At 49.6% G+C, this 25,451-nt stretch overlaps 1 long non-coding RNA gene across 3 annotated transcripts in view; it reads right to left on the reverse strand.

Moving 5' to 3' along the window:
* LOC141264264 (uncharacterized) overlaps positions 1-25,451 on the reverse strand; it is a 225,954-nt gene that overhangs the window by 68,737 nt on the left and 131,766 nt on the right. Inside the window, exon 1 of one of the 3 annotated variants that reach the window (XR_012319864.1) lies at positions 332-378. The exons of the other annotated variants lie outside the window; for them this stretch is intronic. This is a non-coding gene — a long non-coding RNA (uncharacterized lncRNA). Of the gene's footprint in view, positions 1-331; positions 379-25,451 lie in introns of those variants that run through there. 3 annotated transcript variants of the gene reach the window in all.

Below are 25,451 nucleotides of genomic sequence, written 5' to 3' on the forward strand. Positions count from 1 at the left end.
AACTTCAACAATACATATTACTGTATATCACCTACAATTGATATCCGTAATTGATATGTTTTAATAGATTTTTATTAAATATTTAAAGGGAACTGGCTAATTATTAAACATAATATGAGCAGGAATAAAAAGTTGGCTAATTAGATTTTTGTATGCTGAGATAAGATTGCTTTCTCCACTTCATTACATTTGTATCTTAATTAGTTGATATTATTCTATACAACACAATAGTGCTATGATAATAAATGTAAATTGCTTATGCTCTGTCCTTTTGCATGGCGGATATTCATTAAAAGTTGGTAATTAGCATTCTCATAATGTACGTCTTTACCTCATCTTGTAGCAGCTCTTTGGAGCTATTTATGTGGCATGTTTATTATATTGATTAAGTACATACAGTTTGGCATTTGTGTGCAGTGCATGTTTCCAAACACCCACCTTGTTAATAATTCATTTCACGTTATGTCACGTTTCACAGAAATCAATGGGGTAACAGACAGATATATTGCACAACTAGTTTACAATGCTGCTCCGCATTTTTAGTACTTTAGAACTCTACAAAAATCAATGTAGTCAGAGACAAATCGAGCGCAACACATTTTACAATGATGCTTCTGATATCAAAATAATTCAGAAACGGCAAGTAATCAATGTTTTCTCATCATCACAAAGAGCGGAAACATCACAATGAACTGATTTACTGCATTGTTATTACTATTTACTAAACTTTGGCATGTTAGATATTTTAACAGGTTTGTCTTATGAAGACAACTAGTGTTGAGCGAGCACTAAAATGCTCGGGTGCTCGAAGCTCGGGCCGAGCTCGCCGTGATACTCGGGTGCTCGACCCGAGCAACGAGCCCAATGTTGGTCTATGGGAGACCTGAGCATTTTTGCGGCGGCACCCCCGGCAGTCTTTTAAAAGCCTAACAAGTGCCCAAAACGATAGGGACAGTGCTCAAATGACATGGGGACAGCATGGGGATCGCCCCAGGAAACATTTCTGACCCCCAGGTCACTGTTGTCAACAACGTGGTCACAGGTAATGTAAGGTGCCCCAGCGAGGTAGTCGTGGGCGAGCTGTAGACCCCTCTCACTCTGGCACCCTACAGACAATTTGTGTCCTCCCTCTGATGTGTGGCTGTGTATGTGGTGCTCTCCACTTACTTCAAACCATCCGATCGCGGCTGTCTCCAGGCATTTCTCTTCTGGGACCAGGGCAGCAATAAATTCAGAGGACACGAGGTTCTTAACCAAAACTTGAACTTTACTTGGGGAAGAGGAATATGTACAATATTTACAGGCAGATATAATGGATAAGGCCCGACAGGTTATTATCTCTCTCACAGGCGCTGGCAACTTCTTCAGCCCTGGTTCCCTCTCTGAGCGAAGCATCTCGGTGACTCTAATCTCTAGCCCAAGAGACTCTTCTGCAATACCAACAGTGATCTGGATCCGATATCTCTCCCCCACGTCTTAGCCTGGAGTCCTATTTATCTTCCTCTGCTTCCTGCAGACTAGAAGTTCCCCGGGTCCTCACTACCTCTGATGAGTTTCTCCGGCCGGCTAACAGGACTCTTGCTCTTGCGTAGGGAGACTTTCACACTGGTGATCCCACTGTCTGAGGGTATGGAGCTCCTGTCTACCCTAGCAGCCAATATATATTCAGGCTGCCTGTATGGTTCACTGTCCTATCTCTTACTGAAGAATCACTTCCTGATCCTGGAAACTAAGCAGAGATTTTCTTAATGTGCCCACCCTCGGTGAGCTGTCATCACACAGCATTAACTCATCATTGTCTGTAACACTGCTAGCAGACTCAACCTGACATCTGCACACAGGACAGTGGCATCTTGTGGCTGTTTACAGGTACTGCAGCCCACAAGGAATTATGCCAGGAACAAGCTCTATATCACTCAAGGCTTGATCAGGGCACTAAGTTCCCCCTCTACTCTACCGACTGGACCACTAAAGCTAACCCCTTAGCTTGGTCTATCAACAGTTCAGAGAAGTCTAACTACGGGAACAGTTTCTTTAACTACTTCAGTGCCAAAGGAAGGCTACGTCCTTCCCCACTATTACATTCCCCGACACTTTAATGTTGGTCGTCCCCGACCACACTGAACAATCAACACAGATCAGCAGCTATGACATCATATCACATTACTATATTGACTAAAACATTTTAGTAGACGACTGGTCCTGAAGTCATCTTCTCGTATGGGAGACCGGCCCTTCTCGGTTAAGGGCCCCGGAACAGCAATTCAGGACAGTCCATTATCAACTTTTCAAAACTTCTCAGAGGTACCGGTCCTTCTTGGTAAGGACCCTGGAAACACAGTGTCCATGCCCATATTTTTAAGACAGGCCAACACCTCAATAGCCTCCAATCTCCTTCAAGGGTTGCATTCTGAGGCACACAGTCACAGGTAACACCCCGTGAGTCTATTTCTTCTTGGCCCTAGCGGGGGTCACCGGTTCTTCCCGCTAGGCCGCAAGTCTCTTAGATTTGGAGGATATCCATCCTCAAGGTGTGCCTCAGCATTTTAAATTCCAGTAGAAAAAGGCGCAACAAGCGCAACAAAAATAAAAATAAAAAGTAAAAACAAAAAAGCAGCTCTCCTGGGCACACAACTTTAGTGCTGCTTAAGGCCTTCCTGGCCTGAGAGGTAGGGGAACAGTCCTCCATATATATTCTTCTTAACTTAATTCAACATGGGGCACTCCGCCCCCATTGGGAAACAGTCCCAGAATCAGGACCACAGCTAGTGGGTCCCAGTAGAAGAAAAGGTGAAAGGTCAGCGGACCTTTTAGCCAGCTAGCTCACTTCTTCCGGGCCTCCCTCCGCTCCTTCATGAAGGCGGCCAATGCTGTGGACAAAGGTGGCTTCTTCCACCTCCAAGGCTGGTCAGGGTACCGGCTGGGCCCCGGGTCCTCATCTGAGGATGTGGCACTGCCACAGCCGACCTGGGTAGGGCCGTAGCTGGTAACTGTGAAATTGTGGACGATATTCCTGGCGCCAGCCTTAAATCTTCCAGCACCTCCCTGTTCAACTGCCTCAGCCCCTCCTGGGTATTTAATTGCTGAATCAGCATCAGGCGTCTCACTGGGAGAGTCGGCTCCACTGCAGCTCGTGAAGTCTTCCTCCTCTTCACTTACAATGTCTCCCCACTGCTGTTCCCTGGATTCGTCCTCCTGCAGGACACCGGCCTTGGGAGGGGGCAAGAATCCTTTATGGGCTTCTCTAGACCAGCACTGCATAGCCTCCTTCTTGGCCCTCCTCCTGAAGGCCTCTTCGTCCTTCTCCAGGACATCTTTCCATTCATACGGTCGGGTGAGTGCAGCCGCGTACCACCCTCTGGAACACTCGCACTTAACGAAGTGCACTATGTCTCCCACACGCAGATTGTGAAGACGATCAGGCAGATAATCTCGCTTAATTACCTCACGAGTAACGAACACCTCGTGCCCGGTCCACTCTTCCTCCAGGAATCCGTACCCCTCACGGATGTGGAACTCAAGGACTCGTCCCCGAGTCTGGGAGGCCTCCACCGACTCTCTCCGCGCCGCGTTGGACCCTTCAAGCCAGCCTCTCAGGAAAGTGTCAGTCCATCGCCGCCGCTCTCGTGGCGCCATCGGGGGGTTGCGGGTAGTCCACTTCAGACTCCCGAGCTCGGCTTAACGCTTCGCCGAAGGGGTGTCGATGGCCTCCACTGTTAGCTGCCAAAAACTCTCTTGTGGGGCCCTCTTCCTGGGAGGCCTCGCCTCCGCACCACCCCGTTCAGGCCTAGGGGCCCCTGTCGCCGTGGAAGCTGTCGTGGCAGGCGCCGCAAGCGAAACCGGCCGCTGGGGTATAGGCTGCTCACCTCCGTCAATCCCCGCTGCAGCTGTTTCTCCGGCCCCACCGGAATGTTCTCCACCCTCGGCCGAGGGGGACGGGTCTTCCGGCATCCGGCTCCAGCACAACATACGGTACTCATGGACAAGCAGGCCCAGCTCCGGATCGGGCCTAGTGGACCACTGGACAGCCAATGGGAGCAAGGACTCACGGACAGCATCTGCAGGTGAGCGACTCTCGATTACGGCCCCGGGGGTACTCAGCTCCAAGATCTCCTCGGCGTTCATTCCGGACAGGTCATCCGATCCTCCGGTCGCCATTCTCTCAGAGCATCCACCGCAGCACCTACTTCCTCTCGTGCGCTGGACAGAAAATGGCGCTGGTCGCTTACCAGTGACGCGCGCCCTGCGCGTCCAACTCCTCCTCTTCCTGGGCCGGCTTTCTGACGCGACCACCGTGTCACTCGTCACTCTCGGCAGCTCTTCCTTCACCCGCGCCCCTTCTCTGTGCTCGCTGATACTCACGGGGCCGGACTTCACTTTACGCCGCGCCCTCTTCCTCACTGGACGTCCCATCCTGGGACGCATCTTCACTGCTGGGCCCATTCTTTTTGGGCCGGAACTCGTAGGGGCTGGACATCTTTTTGCGCTCTCTGGCGCCGTCCACTCCCACGATAGGCGGTTCTTCTCCCAGACTTTACCGCCATTGTCACCATCTTGGAATCCATGCTTTGGGCCGCCATCTTGGGCCGCATGTCTTCCAACACTTTCTCCTCAGTGTTCTGCGTCGGCTCTTCCCCGCTTTCTTCATGCGAGGAGCTTGCATCCTGCCGAGTACGCCAAAGGTAAGGTGCCCCAGCGAGGTAGTCGAGGGCGAGCTGTAGCCCCCTCTCACTCTGGCACCCTACAGACAATTCGTGTCCTCCCTCTGATGTGTGGCTGTGTATGTGGTGCTCTCCACTTTCTTCAAACCATCCGATCGCGGCTGTCTCCAGGCATTTCTCTTCTGGGACCAGGGCAGCAATAAATTCAGAGGACACGAGGTTCTTAACCAAAACTTGAACTTTACTTGGGGAAGAGGAATAAGTACAATATTTACAGGCAGATATAATGGATAAGGCCCGACAGGTTAATATCTCTCTCACAGGCGCTGGCAACTTCTTCAGCCCTGGTTCCCTCTCTGAGCGAAGCATCTCGGTGACTCTAATCTCTAGCCCAAGAGACTCTTCTGCAATACCAACAGTGATCTGATCTGGATCCGATATCTCTCCCCCACGTCTTAGCCTGGAGTCCTATTTATCTTCCACTGCTTCCTGCAGACTAGAAATGCCCCGGGTCCTCACTACCTATGATGAGTTTCTCCGGCCGGCTAACAGGACTCTTGCTCTTGCGTAGGGAGACTTTCACACTGGTGATCCCACTGTCTGAGGGTATGGAGCTCCCGTCTACCCTAGCAGCCAATATATATTCAGGCTGCCTGTATGGTTCACTGTCCTATCTCTTACTGAATCACTTCCTGATCCTGGAAACTAAGCAGAGATTTTCTTAATGTGCCCACCCTCGGTGAGCTGTCATCACACAGCATTAAGTCATCACTGTCTGTAACACTGCTAGCAGACTCAACCTGACATCTGCACACAGGACAGTGGCATCTTGTGGCTGTTTACAGGTAGTGCAGACCACAAGGAATTATGCCAGGATCAAGCTCTATATCACTCAAGGCTTGATCAGGGCACTAAGTTCCCCCTCTACTCTACCGACTGGACCACTAAAGTTAACCCCTTAGCTTGGTCTATCAACAGTTCAGAGAAGTCTAACTACGGGAACAGTTTCTTTAACTACTTCAGTGCCAAAGGAAGGCTATGTCCTTCCCCACTATTACAGTATTAAGCCACTTTTAAGGGCTCACAATAAAACTGCAATGCCCCTTGAAACAGACGTGGATTACAGCGTACTAAAAACCTTCTACCCATTATTGCGGAGTGTGTCTCCCTTAGTTTTCGCCTTTGCATTGAAAAGCAAAAGCTGACTAAAATTAGGAGGAAATGCAATGCCCGTTGGAAGAGTCGTGGAGATTAGAGGTAATTAAAAACAACATTTCAATGCCCCTTGGAAGAGCTGTGGAGTTCAGAGTGGCTTAAGAAGACGCTTTTAATGCCCCTTGGAAGAGACGTGGAGGTCACGGTAGCTTAACAAGATGGTTTTAATGCCCCTTGGTAGAGTGATGGAGGTCGCAGTGGAATAAAAAGACAATATCAATGCCCCGTGGAAGAAACGTGGAGGTCACAGTAGCTTAACAAGACGGTTTTAATGCCCCTTGGAAGAGTGGTGGAGGTCGCAGTGGAATAAAAAGACAATATCAATGCCCAGTGGAAGAGACATGGAGGTCACAGTAGCTTAACATGATGGTTTTAATGCCCCTTGGAGGAGTGGTGGAGGTTGCAGTGGAATAAAAAGACAATATCAATGCCCCGTGGAAGAGACGTGGAGGTCACAGTAGCTTAACAAGATGGTTTAAATGCCCCTTGGAAGAGCTGTGGAGTTCAGAGTGGTTTAACAAGACGGTGTTAATGCCCTTGGAAGAGACGTGGAGGTCACGGTAGCTTAACAAGATGGTTTTAATGCCCCTTGGTAGAGTGATGGAGGTCGCAGTGGAATAAAAAGACAATATCAATGCCCCGTGGAAGAAACGTGGAGGTCACAGTAGCTTAACAAGACGATTTTAATGCCCCTTGGAAGAGTGGTGGAGGTCGCAGTGGAATAAAAAGACAATATCAATGCCCAGTGGAAGAGACATGGAGGTCACAGTAGCTTAACAAGATGGTTTTAATGCCCCTTGGAGGAGTGGTGGAGGTTGCAGTGGAATAAAAAGACAATATCAATGCCCCGTGGAAGAGAAGTGGAGGTCACAGTAGCTTAACAAGACGGTTTTAGTGCCCCTTGGAAGAGCTGTGGAGTTCAGAGTGGCTTAAGAAGATGCTTTTAATGCCCCTTTGAAGAGACGTGGAGGTCACAGTAGCTTAACAAGACGGTTTTAATGCCCCTTGGAAGAGCTGTGGAGTTCAGAGTGGTTTAACAAGACGGTGTTAATGCCCCTTGGAAGAGACGTGGAGGTCACGGTAGCTTAACAAGATGGTTTTAATGCCCCTTGGAGGAGTGGTGGAGGTTGCAGTGGAATAAAAAGACAATATCAATGCCCCGTGGAAGAGACGTGGAGGTCACAGTAGCTTAACAAGACGGTTTTAATGCCCCTTGGAAGAGCTGTGGAGTTCAGAGTGGTTTAACAAGACTGTGTTAATGCCCCTTGGAAGAGACGTTGAGGTCACGGTAGCTTAACAAGACGGTTTTAATGCCCACTGGTAGAGTGATGGAGGTCGCAGTGGAATAAAAAGACAATATCAATGCCCCGTGGAAGAAACGTGGAGGTCACAGTAGCTTAACAAGACTGTTTTAATGACCCTTGGAAGAGTGGTGGAGGTCGCAGTGGAATAAAAAGACAATATCAATGCCCAGTGGAAGAGACATTGAGGTCACAGTAGCTTAACAAGACGGTTTTAATGCCACTTGGAGGAGTGGTGGAGGTTGCAGTGGAATAAAAAGACAATATCAATGCCCCGTGGAAGAGACATGGAGGTCACAGTAGCTTAACAAGACGGTTTTAATGCCCCTTGGAAGAGCTGTGGAGTTCAGAGTGGTTTAACAAGACGGTTTTAATGCCCCTTGGAAGAGACGTGGAGGTCACAGTAGCTTAACAAGACGGTTTTAATGCCCCTTGGAAGAGTGGTGGAGGTCGCAGTGGAATAAAAAGACAATATCAATGCCCCGTGGAAGAGACGTGGAGGTCACAGTAGCTTAACAAGACGGTTTTAATGCCCCTTGGAAGAGTGATGGAGGTCGCAGTGGAATAAAAAGACAATATCAATGCCCCATGGAAGAGACATGGAGGTCACAATAGCTTAACAAGACGGTTTTAATGCCCCTTGGAAGAGTGGTGGAGGTCGCAGTGGAATAAAAAGACAATATCAATGCCCCGTGGAAGAGACGTGGAGGTCACAGTAGCTTAACAAGATGGTTTTAATGCCCATTGGAAGAGCTGTGGAGTTCAGAGTGGTTTAACAAGACGGTTTTAATGCCCCTTGGAAGAGACGTGGAGGTCACAGTAGCTTAACAAGACAGTTTTAATGCCCCTTACAAGAGCCATACAGTACAGCATCTTAAAAACATTATTCCCATTATTGGGGAGTGGGTGTCCCATAGTATTTGCTTATGCCTTCCAAGCACAAGCTTCCAAAAATTAGGACGGTGCAACTTGCAATGCCTCTTACAAGAGCCATGCAGTACAGCATATTACAAACATTAGTCCCATTTTTGGGGAGTTGGTCTCCCGTAGTATTTGCTTATGCCTTCCAAGCACAAGCTTCCAAAAATTAGGATGGAGCAACTTGCAATGCCTCTTACAAGAGCCATGCAGTACAGCATATTACAAACATTAGTCCCATTATTGGGGAGTGGGTCTCCCGTAGTATTTGCTTATGCCTTCCAAGCACAAGCTTCCAAAAATTAGGACGGAGCAACTTGCAATGCCTCTTACAAGAGCCATGCAGTGCAGCATGTTACAAACATTAGTCCCATTATTGGGGAGTGGGTCTCCCATAGTATTTGCTTATGCCTTCCAAGCACAAGCTTCCAAAAATTAGGACGGAGCAACTTGCAATGCCTCTTACAAGAGCCATGCAGTACAGCATATTACAAACATTATTCCCATTATTGGGGAGTGGGTCTCCCATAGTATTTGCTTATGCCTTCCAAGCAAAAGCTTCCAAAAATTATGAGGAAATGCAATCCCCGTTCGAAGAGTGGTGGAAGTCCCAGTAGCTTAACAAGACGCTTTTAATGCCCCTCATAAGAGACGTGGAGGTCAGAGTGGTATAACAAGACGGTTTTAATGCCCCTTGGAAGAGACGTGGAGGTCAGAGTGGTATAACAAGACAGTTTTAATGCCCCTCAGAAGAGACGTGGAGGTCAGAGTGGTATAACAAGACGGTTTTAATGCCCCTCAGAAGAGACGTGGAGGTCAGAGTGGTATAGCAAGATGGTTTTAATGCCCCTTGGAAGAGACGTGAAGGTCAGAGTGGTATAACAAGATGCTTTTAATGCCCCTCAGAAGAGACGTGGAGGTCAGAGTGGTATAACAAGACGCTTTTAATGCCCCTTACAAGAGACGTGGAGGTCAGAGTGGTATAACAAGACGCTTTTAATGCCCCTCAGAAGAGACGTGGAGGTCAGAGTGGTATAACAAGACAGTTTTAATGCCCCTTACAAGAGACGTGGAGGTCAGAGTGGTATAACAAGACGCTTTTAATGCCCCTCAGAAGAGATGTGGAGGTCAGAGTGGTATAACAAGACGCTTTTAATGCCCCTCAGAAGAGACATGGAGGTCAGAGTGGTATAACAAGACACTTTTAATGCCCCTCAGAAGAGACGTGGAGGTCAGAGTGGTATAACAAGATGCTTTTAATGCCCCTTGGAAGAGCCATACATTACAGCATCTTAAAAATATTATTCCCATAATTGGGGAATGGGTCTCCCACAGTCTTTGCTTATGCCTTCCAAGTAAAAGCTGACAAAAATCAGGATGGAGGAACTTTCAATAATGGCAAGACGGACCACGATCACCCTGGGGGTATAGTGGTGGTGGAGGCTGAGGATAAAGAGAAGAACATAAAACAGCCGAAATGAGGAAGCGTATACCCATGTGTGGGTGTGAAGCGGTGCATGTAAATACACCTCCCGAAATAACACAGTGGATTTGACTTTATGTTACTCTGCTGTCATTTGGTGGTGATGAGAAGTCTGGCCCAATCCAGCCCTTGTTCATTTTGATAAGGGTCAGCTTGTCAGCATTGTCAGTTGACAGGCGAGTGGGCTTATCAGTTATAATTCCCACAGCGGCGCTAAAAACACGCTCCGATAACACGCTAGCGGCAGGGCAGGCCAGGACCTCCAAGGCGTACAGAGCGAGTTTATTCCAAGTGTCCAGCTTGGATACCCAATAATTAAAAGGCACAGAGGAATCACGGAGGATGCTGGTACGGTCGGCAAGGTACTCCCTCACCATCTTTTGAAACTTTCCACTCTTTGTGAGAGTACCCCGAGCCTCAGGGTCTGTCCAAAGTGAGGGTCTGAGAAAACTGTCCCAGAACGTTGACAGTGTTCCCCTGCCTCTGCTGGATTGGAGTTGCATCTCTCTCGCATGTACGCCTTGGTTGGGCAACGAACTGTGACCTCTGCCGCTAGCGTGTTCAGATGGGAATTTTTTTAAGTTCTGCAGCAAGGGCCTTCTGGTACTGCCCCATTTTTGTAGACCTCTCCACCTCAGGAATAAGAGAGTGAAAGTTCTCCTTGTAGCGGCGGTCTACATGTGTCACCAACCAGTAATGACTGTCACCCATCATTTTGACAACGCGAGGGTCACGGTTAAGGCCACGTAACATAAAGTCAGCCATGCGTGCCAGACTGGTAACGGGCAAGATTTCCGTGTCCTCACCAAGATGACGACTGACCGTGCTCTCCTCCTCCTCCTCCTCCCCCCTGTCCTCAGGCCACCCACGCTGAACCAACGGTATGACAGTTGTACAGGTACTACCGTCTACAGCGCATGATACCAGCTCCTGTTCTCCCTCCTCCTCCTCCTCTCCCTCATTGTCCCCCCATCGCACATTGGGATGAGATGAGGCTGGGCTGTGTGTAATCGCCCGCTACGGCTTCTTGATCCATCTCATCATACTCTGGCTGCAATGCCTCCTCTTTAATTCTCTGCAGAGAGCATTGCAAAAGACAGACAAGTGGAATGCTGACACTAATGATGGCGTCATCGCCACTCACCATCTTGGTGGCCTCCTCAAAGTTTGTCAGGATGGTACATATGTCAAACATCCAGGTCCACTCCTGAGGTCTTATGTGTGGAGTCTGACCTGAATATCGACGGCCTTGTTGCAGCTGGTACTCCACAACTGCTCTCTTCTGCACACAAATCCTTAGCAACATGTGGAGGACAGAGTTCCAACGTGTGGGGACATCACACACCAGTCGGTGTGCCTGAAGCTGCAAACGCTGCTGCAACACAGCAAGGGCGGAGGAAGCTGTAGCTGACTATCGAAAATGAGCTGACAGGCGGCGTTCTTTCAAGAGCAGATATGGCAACTCGGGGTACGATTTAAGAAACCGCTGAACCACGAGGTTAAGCACATGAGCCAGGCATGGTACGTGTGTGATCTCGCCTCGCCTCAGAGCCACCACCAGGTTACAGCCATTGTCACACACGACCATGCCTGGATGTAGGTTCTGCGGTCTCAGCCACAGATCTGCCTGCTCTTTCACAGCTGTCCACAACTCACAAGCAGTGTAAGGTTTATCACCTAAGCTTATGAGTTTCAGCACAGCCTGTTGCCGCTTGGCGGAGGCAGTACTGCTGTGCTTCCAGCTTGTAACTGATGTGGTGATATCTGAGATGGAGGCTGAACATGAGAAGGAGGAGGAGGATGATGCGCAGGAGCTGTACACTGTGGGGGCAACTCTGACTGGCATAGGGCCCGCAATCCTTGGTGTGGGGAGGATGTGTTCCGTCCCAAGGTCCGACTGGGTCCCGACTTCCACTATGTTTACCCAGTGTGCCGTCAGGGAGATGTACCTTCCCTGGCCACAAGCACTTGTCCACGTGTCCGTTGTCAGGTGGACTCTCCCAGTAACTGTGTTGTTGAGGGCACAGCAGATGTTTTGGGACACGTGCTTGTGTAGTGCGGGGATGGCACACCGGGCAAAATAGTGTCGGCTGGGGACCGAGGGACGGCCACCGCCATAAGGTTGCGGAAAGATTCCGTCTCCACCAGCCTAAAAGGCAGCATTTCCAATGCAAGCAGTCGTGAAATGTGCGAATTTAGGAAAGTGGCCTGTGGGGCGTTAGCTGCGAATTTCCGCTTTCGTTCAAAGGTCTGGGATATGGACAATTGAACGCTGCGGTGGGACGTGGACGTTGATGCTGTTTCTTGAGAAACTGCCATAACAGGTGAAGACTGAGAGGAGGGGGCATCTTTACATGCAGTATAGACAGGGGATTGCCTTGCACACACAACAGGGGGTTCTATTGCACGCACAACAGCGGAAACAAAGTCGGGTGCTTTGCTGCCATGTGCCTGATCATGCTGGTGGTGGTCAGGCTGGTAGTTTTGTCACGCCTGCTGATGCTGCCATGGCAGGTGGTACAAATGGCCTTTTTTGGGTTATCAGCAAAGTCTTTAAAAAAATTCCAGACTCTGGAAGACCTACCGCTTGTACTGGCAACGTCCCTCGTGTTGGTGTTACGGGGAACGTAAATATTTGGGCATCGCTACATGGGATCTCCTGTTCCACCACTTCAAGCGGAGCAGGCGTGGGGCACAAATCTGGAAATGGACCAGTGAACAGCTCTTCAGAGTGTCCAAGTATGGGATCAGTTGCTGTCTGACGACACTCGGCATGGTGGGAGGAAGGAGCATCAGGGTGAGGAGGAGTATGCGGTCGAGACTCACGGCTACTAAGAGTTGACCGTGTGGAAGACAGACTGGAGGTGATGGTGCCCAGGTAACTGGAAGTATTATCTGCTATCCAATTAATAACCTGTTCACACTGATCAGTTCGCAATACTGGTGTTGTTCTGTGCTTCCCTAGTAATTCGGTCAAGAAGTGGGAGCGAGAAGATGTGGCTGTTGGTTGTGGCACATTTTCACCTTGGCCACGGCCCCGTCCTCTGCACGCACCATCACCAGAACGTCCACTTCCACGTCCCCTGCCACGCGCCTTGCCCAATGTAAAGGAAGTAAAATAGCTTACACTCGCACTATCAATGTGACGCCCCCTGGGCCGTGGGGCACTCGGATCCGGGCAATAGGGAAACGGTGGGAGTAGTAGTGGCAACCCGGTTCCATGGCTCAGGGTGGTCAGGCCAGTGGTAGTCCGTTATGTGCTGATGATTATGTCCGACTACGCCACCCGTGGATTTGCGGTCATCAGGAACCGCCGCTGCAAGGCAGATCGCTGGGGCTGATGATGTATGCAGCTGGGATGGTGTGACTCCCCACGGGAAGAGTGCGGCCCCAGGGCAGTATAATGGATGGTGGGAGTGATGGTGGTGAGAGTCCCAGTACCGGTAGTGCTGGAGGCGCGAAGGAGCACACAGACAACAGGTTGCAGTCCAGGGTCTTTACTAAAACAGGTAAACTGACCCATAAGCAGTCCCGGCTAGGAGGGGACCTGGATGTCTGAGAGCAATTGGGAGATTGGCCCTGGTCAGGGTGAGGGTGTAGGCCTACCGTGCTTTCTGCACTCCTTCTGGCTATCTCCTCCTTATAGGGTAACAGCCCACGTTTCCGAGCTTTCCGTGTACTCTCGCCTGTATGGCCTGCGACGTGGGTTCCTTTCTGCTCCCGGCCTGGTACGGCTGTGCTGGTCCCTTCTGTTGTGGCAGAGCCTCCAGGCTTCTTAGGCCAAGGAATATACAGTCCCCTGCGGACTGGTTATCTGCTGTAGGATGTGGAATCCTCCCAGCCTCAGACACCAAAGTCTGGTAAATTAAGTCCTTTATCTGCCAAGACAGGCTCACTTCGCCTCTTGTCTCTGGCTTGTGGCTCTCCTCCTGCCACACTTCCTCTTAGGTGCAATACAACTTTCTGTCCCTGCTCTGCTCCGGGACACGTCTCAGTACTGAGACAGGTCATCCAGTTCTTCCTAACCCTGCCCCCAGCACCAGCTTTTATAGGGGCAGCCTGCTCTCCTTACTGGCCTGAGACAGGAGGTACTGCATGCTAATGTTCCCCTGACCAGAGAACCTCCCCCTTGCTCTCAGACACAGCTTTATTACATTTTGTGGCATCCAGGCCAGGGTGATACATTCCCCCCCTAGTAAAATTTAGCACTCCGGGACTAAACAGTAAATAAAGAATAACATGCATAACCATAAAACATTATCAGGAAAGTGACGCACAAATTGAGCTCTTAAGGTCACAGTGTGGTCTGTGACCGGGTGTCCATATCACCAGCACAACGGGGAGCCTTAACCAGGTGGGGGTCTGTCCTACCCCAAGTCCTTTACAGTCTTAGTTCATTCCTGGGTTAGGCTCCGAACGCAGTCCATACAAGGTCCCGGTTATGAAAAGTCCATAACCTTTGAGTCCTTACGGTAGCTGCAAGAAACTGAAACACAGAATTACCAAACATGCATGTAACTTTGCAAACATTTCAACATTTGGCAACAGGGTTATTTACAATTTTAGTGCACCCTATATTCTCCAGCGAGCGGGTATCTGCCCCTTTGTGCTCCTGGTTGATCTCCTTAACCCACTGTCTGGTGGTGGACCAACCTGGTTTTCCCACTAGCGTTAGGGGTACAGCTACCAGCTGGGTGTACAGGTAGGGCAGGCAGCTGTCTTGGGGTCCTTTGGCTTACCGCAGGCATGGCAGGCTCACTGTCAGCAGAGGGTTGACTCTCCTGGGCTGCTGGTACAGGCTCTTCTGCCTCTGGAACCGCTTGCTCCTCTTCACCTTCCGGCTCTGGTGTTGGTTGTTGCTGTGTCGGTTGCAGGAAATGCAGGACAGGTACCACTATGGCATCATTTATGCGAGTCCAGGACTGAGGGAACTCTCCGAGAACGGTGCTGATCATTTCTTCCTTGTCCTCTGCGGGTTCAAGGTCACTCTGATCCTCTTCTGCACTATGGAGTTGTTCGGGGCACCTTTTTAAGTGGTCTCTGGAGACGGTACTAGTGGTTTCTCCTCCGTCCTTGGTGATCACGCACACCTTCGGGTTGTCGTGATCAGACTGCAGTACGGTGTAGGGTTCCCTTTCCCACTGGTCGTCCAACTTGTGAAGCCTTCTCTTTCGCTTCAGGACCTGCTCACCAGGTTCTAGGGACCAGCAGGGGCGTGTTGGTTGAAGAGCTTTTCTTTCTCTCACCTGGGCCAGGCTCTTCTCCACACTTTCCTGTACCTTCTTGTACTGCAGTTGCCTTTCCGTATCCCAGTCCGCATCCAGGGAGGTGTTCTCAGGTGTTAGGACTCCCATCTCCAGGTCTACGGGCAGCTTACCTGGTCTGGCTCGCATCAGGTAAGCCGGGGTGCAGTTTGTAGCATTCACCGGGATATGATTGTATAAGTCTATCAGATCCGGCAGTTTTTCTGGCCACAGGCTGCGTTCTTCCAGGGGCAACGTCTTCAGGAGATCAATGACTATATTGTTAATTTTCTCACACATCCTGTTGGTTTGTGGGTGGTAAGGCGTTGTCCGAATCTTCTTACAGCCATAGAGGTTGCAGAACTCTTGGAAGATTTCAGCCTCGAACGCTGGACCCGGGTCTGTCAGGACCTGTTCTGGATACCCGTGTGGACGGCAGAAGTATTGTTGGAAGGCTCTGGCCGCTGTTTGGGCTGTCAAGTCTTTTACTGGGACCACCACGAGAAAACGGGAATAGTGGTCAACGATTGTCAGGGCGTAGATGTACCCTGACCGGCTTGGAGCCAACTTGACGTGGTCTAGAGCTACCAGCTCAAGAGGCTGCGTGGTGACGATGGGCCTCAAGGGTGTCTTCTGGCTGGCACGGTCCTTCCTTCTTAGGTGACAAGGGCCACAGTCTCTGCACCACTTCTCTACAGCCCCCCTCATGCCGACCCAAAAGAACCATCCTCTTAGCAGGAACTCCAGTTTCTTCCAACCGAAGTGCCCCGCTCTGTCATGGTAAGCCCCCAGGACCATAGCTGCATCCCGCCTTGGGACCACGACTTGCCAGGTCAGCTCGTGCGTCCGGTGGTTGACAATCCTTCTGCACAGCTTGCCTTCATAGAGGAACAGCTTGCTCTTCTCCTTCCACAGCTGCTTGGCTTCCTCTGGAGCATCCGGATCCATGCAGGCGTCCTCCTGGGTCAGCAGATCTTTCACCAGGCGGATGGCAGGGTCACTGACTTGGGTCTCGGCCCAGCTGTGGTGAGGTAGGGGATTGATCATCACGGTTGTTAGATCCTCCTCCTTCACGCGGTGGGAGTATTGAGCGGCTCCATACTGGTGAAACGCGGGGATTTCTACCTCCTCCAGCTTTTCTGGGTCTTCGTCACCTTCAGGTAAGTGAGGCATTCTCGATAGGGCGTCAGCATTGGCATTGGTTTTGCCGGCCCGGTACTTGATCACGAAGTCATAGTTGGAGAGACGGGCCATCCACCGCTGTTCCAGGGCACCAGTCTCGCATTGTCCAGGTGTGTCAACGGGTTGTTGTCCGTGTACACGGTGAACTTTGCGGAGGCCAGGTAATGCTTGAAGCGTTCCGTCATGGCCCACACCACCGCCAAGAATTCTAGCTTGAAGGAGCTGTAATTCCCCGGGTTCCTCTCGCTGGGTCTCAGCTTCCGGCTGGCGTACACGATCACCCTTTCTCTGCCCTGTTGGTTTTGGGACAGTAAGGCTCCCAGTCCCACATTACTGGCGTCTGTGTGGAGAATAAAAGGCTGGCCATAGTCAGGGTAGGCCAGGATCTCATCCCCCGTGAGGGCCATCTTCAACTGGTGGAAGGACTCCTCTTCCGGTTTATCCCACTTGAAGGGTGGCTTTTGACTTCGGGACTTAGACTGTCCAATCAGGAGGTCCTGCATAGGAGCTGCCATCTTAGTGAACCCGGGGATGAACCTTCGGTAGTAGCCTACCAACCCGAGGAACTGTCTCACCTCTTTGATGTTCGAGGGGCTTGGCCAGCTCTTGATTGCCATGACCTTGTCAGGGTCGGGGGCTACTCCTTCCGCACTTACCACGTGCCCTAGGTACTGGACCTTTGGTTTCAGCAGGTGACACTTCGATGGTTTCACCTTCAGGCCATAGCCTGCCAGGGCTTCGAACACCTCGGCCAGGTGCTTTAGATGGTCCTTGTAGGTTTTCGAATAGATGATCACGTCGTCCAGGTAAAGGAGCACCGTCTCGAAGTTTCGGTGCCCTAGACAGCATTCCATCAGCTGCTGGAAGGTCCCTGGTGCGTTGCAGAGCCCGAAAGGCATATAGTTGAACTCGCTCAGTCCCATCGGGGTGATGAAGGCGGTCTTCTCCTTGTCAGCCTCAGACACAGGAACCTGCCAGTACCCGCTAGTAAGGTCCAAAGTAGAAAAGAAGTTAGCTGATTTTAGTGCGGCTAAAGACTCCTCTATTCTAGGCAGCGGGTAGGCGTCTTTATGGGTGATACGGTTGATTTGTCTATAGTCTACGCACATTCTCCTGGTGCCGTCCTTCTTTTTCACCAGAACCAAGGGGGCTGCCCAGGGGCTACAGCTATCTCTAATGACCCCAGCTTCTTTCATTTCTTTTAGCATGCCCTTTGCGTTCTGATAATGTGCAGGGGGTACAGGTCGGTGTCTTTCTTTTATCGGTGGGTGGCTCCCTGTTGGGATGTGGTGTTCTATCCCCTTTACTCTGCAGAAGTCTAGCGGGTGCTTACTAAAAATTCTCTCGTACTCCTGGACCACCCAGTAGACTCCTTGCTTTTGGTGCAGGGGAGTGGAGTCAGCACCCACATGGAGTTTCTGGCACCAGTCCTCCTTTTGTTTCTGGGAGCCATTACCCTCCGCCTGAGGAGATGGAGGCAAAGGCTCCACGGCCCTGATAGCTTTGTGTTCGACAACAAACTGTTTGGCGAGTGTAGCGTACCTGGGTAAGTGTACTTCCCTCTCCCCAATGTTGAGGATGCGGACGGGCACCCTCCCATGACTGACATCAACCACCCCCCGGGCTGTCAAAATGGTGGGCCTGCTGTCTGAGTACACGGGTTCTACCATGGCTTGGTAGTGTCTACCTCTCAACCAGATTGCAGTCCGACACCAGATCATCATTTCACTTTTGGGAGGCATGGAAATGGGGAATGGGTCACTCAGTCTTACGCTACCGATCTCACCACCAGACTGTTCTACCTGCTGCCGTCTCATCAGGGCTTTTATCTCCTTGTTGAGGACTCTCTGTTGGCTGGAACTAGCATTCACCGCCACCTGTTGTAGAATTACAATTACCTCTGAAAGACAATTTTCAATCACGTTAGTACCCACAGTTATTTTAGGGTGACTTTCACGACGGTCAATGTCCACAATAATTACTCCCTGTGCCGGCAGTTCAACTTTACCAATTTTAATGGTCATCTCCTTGAACCCCATCTGCGGCACGGGCAAGCCATTACTGGCGATGATGCTCAAGTTACTGTCTGGATACCGTGTGATATCAGCATCAGTCCAATACTGCTTAAAAAGTACATAAGGGATAGTGGTTACTTGCGACCCAGTATCCAGCAAGGCGCTCATGGGGATACCGTCCAGCACCACGGGTAAAACTGGGCGCCCCCCAACGTACTTATCACGCCAATTATAAGGGCCTGGTGATCTTATGCCTGGGGGTTGGCCTTCTGCCCCAGGTTGGACCCGTTTAAATTACAGTACCTGGAAATGTGTCCGGGCTGGTTGCATCGACGGCAAATGGGCTGTCCATCCTCTGTGTAGCGGTCTGTGGGCCTCCCTCGGAACGACGGGATCCTCCTCTGTCGATGCCACGGGACATCCTCCGGACTTGAAGCCAGCTCGATGGGTCTTAACTAGAGATGAGCGTTGTTCTACTCGAACTGTTCGCCAATCTCAAATTCGAGCTGTTTTGGGCGGTGTTCGAGCCGTTCGGCGAACACGAACAATTTGAGAAAAATTCGGCTGTTCGAGGTTATGTTCGATAACTGTTCGTGCACCAAAATCATAACTGGATTTTTTCTCAGTAATGATGAAAATTAATGTTAATACGCAGTTTGAGTGTACAGCGGGGTGGGGGGAGGGGCAGGGGATGGATCTCTGCAGGAACAATGAAGATCTGCATTTTTTTTTCTCTTTCCCGCATTTACAGTGGGGAGGTGCAATCTGTCAGCCTATCAGCAGCGCACACACGGAGCGAAGTGCTTTTTTTCACACAAGAAAGGGCATGTGTCATTGGCAGTGTATGTCACATGTCCTTGCCCTATAAGACCAAGCCATTTTCCCCGTCGCCACCATTTTCTCACTGCTGCAGCTGCGTGTTAGACGGCACCGCTGTTGCTGTGTGCGCTATACCTTGTTAATTTCAAGCCAATTTTCGCACAAATATATAGATAGCTTGGGAGTAGGGAATAGTTGTGATTGCAGTCCTTTTAAGGACTAGGTTACAGCATTTCCTACGACTTTTATCAGGGAGGTCTGTGCTCTTAAATAGATAGGTTGTGGGAGTAAAGACTAATTGTAATTGGAGTCCTTTTCAGGACTAGGTTACATGAGTTCCTATCAGTTTTTGCCAGGCAGGTCTGTGCCAGTGCTGTGCAAGTTTTTTTCACAGCATTTGGCTGAATCTAGCAAAGCTAATCCTTTTTGGCCTATTGCAGAGTGTGTTAGTCAGTGGAGTAGCCTATCTGTGTTGCAAGATATACCACCTGTGTATAGAATACCAATTTTTTTACTGCACCTAGTTAAGTAAAATCTTTTGGGCATAGCATCATTCTATTAGTCCATCTATACTGACCTCCATCAGGTTGCAAATTAAAACTAATTTTTATCTGCATCTACAGTACCTCTGAAAAAATATTTGGGCTTCTAGCAGTGTGTGGGACTTGTTCTATTAGTCCATCTATACTGACCTCCATCAGGTTGCAAACTGAATATATTTTTTTCTGCATCTACCTCTGAAAAAATATTGGGCTTCTAGCTGTGTGTGGGTCTTGTTCTATTAATCCATCTATACTGACCTCCATCAGGTTGCAAACTGAATATAATTTTTTTCTGCATCTAGCTCTGAAAATATATTTGGCCTTCTAGTAGTGTGTCGGACTTTCTCTATTAGTCCATCTATACTGACCTCCATCAGGTTGCAAATTAAAACTAATTTTTATCTGCATCTACAGTACCTCTGAAAAAATATTTGGGCTTCTAGCTGTGTGCGGGACTTGTTGTATTAGTCCATCTATACTGACCTCCATCAGGTTGCAAACTGAATATATTTTTTTCTGCATCTACCTCTGAAAAAATATTTGGCCTTCTAGTAGTGTGTCGGACTTTCTCTATTAGTCCATCTATACTGACCTCCATCAGGTTGCAAATTCAAAATAATTTTTTTCTGCATCTAACCCAGCCAATAGTTTTGGCCTAATACCACAGTTTGGCCACTCAGCTCTGCTCGGTTACCATCCATTGTTTTTTTGTGCAAACAACTCCAGAGTTGTGAATCAGTTAACCACCAAAATGAGTGGAAAAAGGCCTGCTGCTGGTGGAAAGGGGAATAGGCGTGTTGGGAAGGGGAAAAAAGGTTGTGTCCGTGGGGTAGGTGTTAAGGCAACAGTAACATCTGCAGAAGAAAGACCATCTTCCAGCCAAACTAAAATGTCTACTTCTTTTAGCGGACAATGTGATAAGATCCCTTTCTTACGGCCACGCCAATCGCTACAAATTCCAGATGAGGCACAAAAACAGCAGGTGCTTCAACGGATATCAAGTGCTCCTTTAAGTGGGCTCTCCTCCACATCAACTTCAACATCACAAATACTCCAGTCCTCAAAGGTGTCACCCAAATCGCACTTGCTTCCTCACAGCTCCCAAATCTCCAGCTGCCCGTCTGAGTATGAGGTAGAACAGATGGTTGAGTCTGCAGAGCTGTTTACTCATACTATAGCCTGGGAATCAGAGGTCGACTCCAGCGCTTCTGTGAATCCAGACGAGGAAATGATCTGCACTGATGCCCAGAATCTTTATGAGTCGGATCCAGGACCAGACGCAGAAGGTTCTGACCATAATGTAGACCCTCATTCCCAAACTGTAACTCCTGTTGGTGGAGACAATGAGGAAGACGATGATAAGACTCAAATACCTGATTGGAGCGACAACTTTAGTTTTTTGTCAGGGCAGGAACAGGTTGGCTCTGAGGACGACGGGTGTGATAACGCACAGGGTGATGATGATGAGGTCGGAGATCCCACTTACTGTCAACCCACAGTCAGCCAAGAGATGAGGTCAGCAGAGGAGGTGGAGGAAGATGCTAGTGACGACGAGGTCAGGTTGCGCCTTCCTGGACAGAGACGTAGTACTGGAAGCACGTCAACAACTGCATCTTCAAACACAACTCTGCCTCTCACCACAAGTCGTGGTGGTTCTTCAGGTCGCATGGGTGCTAAGCCTTGCATAGCCTGGGCATTTTTTCAGATCGATAAAGATGACCCAACTCGTGTTATCTGTAACATTTGTCAGCAAAAGCTAAGTAGAGGCCAAAAAATACATAGTTTGAGTACTTCATGCATGAACCGGCACATGGACATGAAGCATAAGTTGCAGTGGGAAGCTCAGTGTGCTACAATGCGGCCTAGCCGGCCGGGCCAACCACCGTCTGCCATATCTTGTGCATCCGCGGCCTCTTCATCCTCTGTGACTGGGGGGACAGCAGTCACACCTGTTTTGGGGCGCAGACCTGCCACCTCTTTACCCGCAACAGCCAGCGTGATTGGCAGGTCATCATTTTCTTTGGAGGTGGTAACACCAGCTGGTGTTGAGCGCTGTCCGACATCGATAGCACCACCTTTGGATGAAGGCAACCTAACATGTCCGCCTGCATCTTCCTCACAGACCGGCAGTTTGCCGGGGACACCCTTATCAACCCCGTCTAAGCACAATAGCCAGCCCTCGGTCCCTCAGATGTGGACAAGTAAAAGACCATTTCCTCCTAGCCATGAGAAAGCTAAGAGGTTGAATTTCACCATCTGCAAGCTCTTGGCTACAGAAATGCTGCCTTTCCGCCTGGTGGACACAGAGGATTTTCGAGACCTTATGTCCGTCGCAGTGCCCCAGTACCAGATGCCCAGTCGGCACTACTTCTCAAAGAAAGGTGTGCCTGCGCTCCACCAGCATGTCGCACACAACATCACCGCTTCTTTGAGAAACTCTGTGTGTGACAGGGTGCATTTCACCACAGACACTTGGACGAGTAGGCATGGACAGGGGCGTTACATGTCACTGACTGGGCACTGGGTAACTATGGTGACAGCAGGACAAGGGGCTGCTGTCCAAGTCTTGCCGTCCCCACGAGTTGTGCGTCAATCCTCTTTATGTCAAAGTTCCTTCACTGCTTCTGCCTCCTCAACCTCCTCTCGGTCTTCCACCTGCACCCAAAGCCTATCTGGTCATGCCACAAGCTTTCTAACTGCGCAGAAGGGATCCTGCACACCTCCTTACTATGCTGGCAGTAGGGCTCAACGTCATCAGGCGGTTTTTACATTGAAATGTCTGGGAAATGTGAGTCACACAGCTGAGGAGTTGTGGTCAGCTCTGGAGAACCAATTTCATGAATGGTTGTCTCCACTGGACCTGAAACCAGGGAAGGCCGTGTGCGACAATGCTGCAAACCTGGGTGCGGCCCTTCGCCGGGGCAATGTCACACACGTGCCTTGTATGGCTCACGTGTTGAACCTGGTTGTCCAGCAATTTTTAGCCCACTATCCCAGACTAGATGGCCTTCTGCAGAGGGCACGGTCGCTGTGTGCTCACTTCCGCCGTTCGCATCCCGCAGCTCAGCGACTTACATCTCTACAGAAGTCATTGGGCCTGCCACTTCACCGGCTAAAATGCGATGTGCCTACCCGGTGGAATTCAACTCTGCACATGTTGCAGCGACTGTGGCAGCACCGACAAGCCCTGGTGCAATACGTTCTGACGTATAGCCTGGGCCAACGAGATTCAGAGGTGGGGCAAATCACGCTGGAGGAGTGGTCTCAGATCAGGGACCTATGCACCCTTCTGCACAGTTTTGAAATGGCGACGAAGATGTTTAGTGCTGACGATGCCATTATCAGCATGACTATTCCGGTGATTTACATGCTGGAGCACATGTTAAACAGAATTCGGAGTCAGGTGGTGGCACAAGAGGAGGTGGAGTAAGTAGAGGAGGAGGAGTTGTATGCGGAAGGGCTAACATCTGCAAGGTCCAGAAGGTCGGCAGCACCAAGGCGGCAGGCATGTGAGGGTGGGGGAGATGGTTTTACCAGGGCGCATGGTAGCAGCCAAACTAGTGAGGAAGGTGCAGGAGCCCAGGAAGAAGTGGAGGACGAACTGATGGAAGACTCATCAGATGAGGGAGACCTTGATCACATTTCTGTTGTGCGAGGTTGGGGGGAGAGGACAGAGGAAGGAAGCATGATTGTTACCTCGCCACCAACACAACAGGGACTTGGTGCTCCTGGATGCGCAACACACATGAGTGCCTTCTTGCTGCACTACCTGCAACATGACCCTCGAATTGTGAGAATTAGAAATAATCCTGACTACTGGGTTGCCACACTGTTAGATCCCCGGTACAAAAGTAAATTTGCAGAAATTATTCCTGCCATAGAAAGGGATGCACGCATGCAGGAGTATCAGCAGAGACTGTTGCAGAATCTTACATGTGCTTTTCCACAAAATACCAGTGGTGCACGTAGTGAATCTCACAGTTCCAACTTGCCAACCGTGGGACCGTCAAGTGTTCAGCACTCAAACCGTAACAGAACCACAGTATCTGCTGGTAACATCAATTTTGTGGAATCATTTCACCACTTTTTTAGCCCATCCTTTGCAAGGCCACAGGAGACAAGAAGTCTGACACATAGTCAACGCCTAGAGACGATGGTACAGGAGTATCTCCAAGTAAACATTGAAGCCACGACTGTGTCACTGGACCCTTGCTCTTTTTGGGCTTCCAATCTGGATAAATGGCCGGAGCTAGCCACTTATGCCTCGGAGATCTTGTCATGCCCCGCAGCCAGCGTTCTGTCTGAACGTGTGTTCAGCACTGCTGGTGGTGTGCTGACAGATAAGCGCACGCGGCTCTCCACTGATAATGTAGACAGACTCACGTTCATAAAGATGAACAAATCATGGATCCGAAACGACTTTTCTACCCCTGTGTCATCCTGGGGAGAGTAAAAGCTTGATGATTGGTTAAAATCACCCTACCAAACATTTTAAGCTTTCAAATTACTAATCATGTTTATCTGTATCTTGACTGGAAAATAATTTGGCCTTTGTAGCAGTGTGCAGCACTGATCCTATTAGGCCATCTATAATAAGCTCCACCAGATTTAAAATTAAAAATAATTTTTAGCTGCATCTAGCCCGGAAAATAATTTTGGGGCTCCGAGATGCGCAAGACACATAAGTGCCTTCTTGCTGCACTACCTGCAGCATGACCCTCATATTGTCAGAATTCGAAGTAATCATGACTACTGGGTTGCCACACTCTTAGATCCCCCAAACTTTTCGATCAACCTTTTCATTTTAATAAAGACCAAAAAAATGGTCATTTTTGAAATTATAAGCATTAGCAGGTTGTTAGAAACTGAAATCAAACAGTTTTCAACTCAAAACTTTATTCTAGGTGATGTTACATTTTCACATAGGACCCCTTGTTCGAAAGGAGCTTCTGAACTCTCTCGTCCATTGAATTTGTCAGGTTTTGGATGGTTTCTGCTTCAATTGTTTTGCATGAGGACAGAATACCCTCCCAGAGCTGTTGCTTAGATGTGAACTGCCTCCCGCCATCATAGACACTCCTTTTAATGATGCTCCAAAGGTTCTGAATGGGGTAGAGGTCAGGGGAGCATGGGGGTCACACCATAAGTTTGTCCCCTTTTATGCCCATATAAGCCAGAGATGCAGATGTTTTATGTGCAGCATGAGATGGTGCATTATCATGCAGAAAAATGATCTTGCTGTGAAATACACAGTTCTTCTTCTTGAACCATGGCAGGAAGTGCTGTTTGAGAAAATCCACATACATTATGGAGTTCATCTTTAGCGCCTTCAGGGATCCTAAAGGGGCCGACAATCTCTCTCCCCATGATTCCAGCCCAAAACATTACTCCACCTCCTCCTTGTTGGCGCTGTAGCCGTGTTTGCGTGGGGTGTCCATCAACCAGCCATCCTCCACTCCATCCATCTGGACCATCGAGCGCTGCACGGCACTCATCCGTGAACAAAACAGTTTTGAAATCAGTCTTCATGTAATGTTTGGCCCACTGGAGCCGTTTCTGCTTGTGTGAAGTGGATAGAGGAGGTCGACAGGATGGCGTATGCACAGCTGCAAACCTCTGAAGGACCCTGCATCTTGTTGTTCGGGGGACGTTGGAGGCACAAGCAGCTTCAAAAACTTGTCTGCTGCTATGACAAGGCTTTTTTGCCGCTGCTCTTTCAACCTGATGTAATTGCCTGTAGGAAAGAGTCCTCAATTTGCCCTTATCAGCACGCACACGTGTGTACTGTGAATCAGCTACATACTTCTTGATTGCCAAGACACTTCATCCTGATCATCGCACAATGTTGATTGTAGTCATGCCTTGACCTAAACACTCCACAATTTGTTGCTTCTCAGCAGCCGACACATCCTTTTTCTTTCCCATTTTGGCAGAAAATGTAGGCTGCTTAATAATGTGAGAGAGCCTTCTTAAGTAGTCTTGCCTTTCATTGGACACACCTGCCAAACTAATTAGCACAGGTGTCTGCAATTGCTTACAGTGATATAAAGAGCCCTGACACACATCACCATC

The sequence above is a fragment of the Phyllobates terribilis genome, unplaced genomic scaffold (assembly GCF_046119375.1).
Source record: "Phyllobates terribilis strain yellow unplaced genomic scaffold, ASM4611937v1 Scaffold_4__5_contigs__length_816908805, whole genome shotgun sequence".
NCBI lineage: Eukaryota > Metazoa > Chordata > Amphibia > Anura > Dendrobatidae > Phyllobates > Phyllobates terribilis.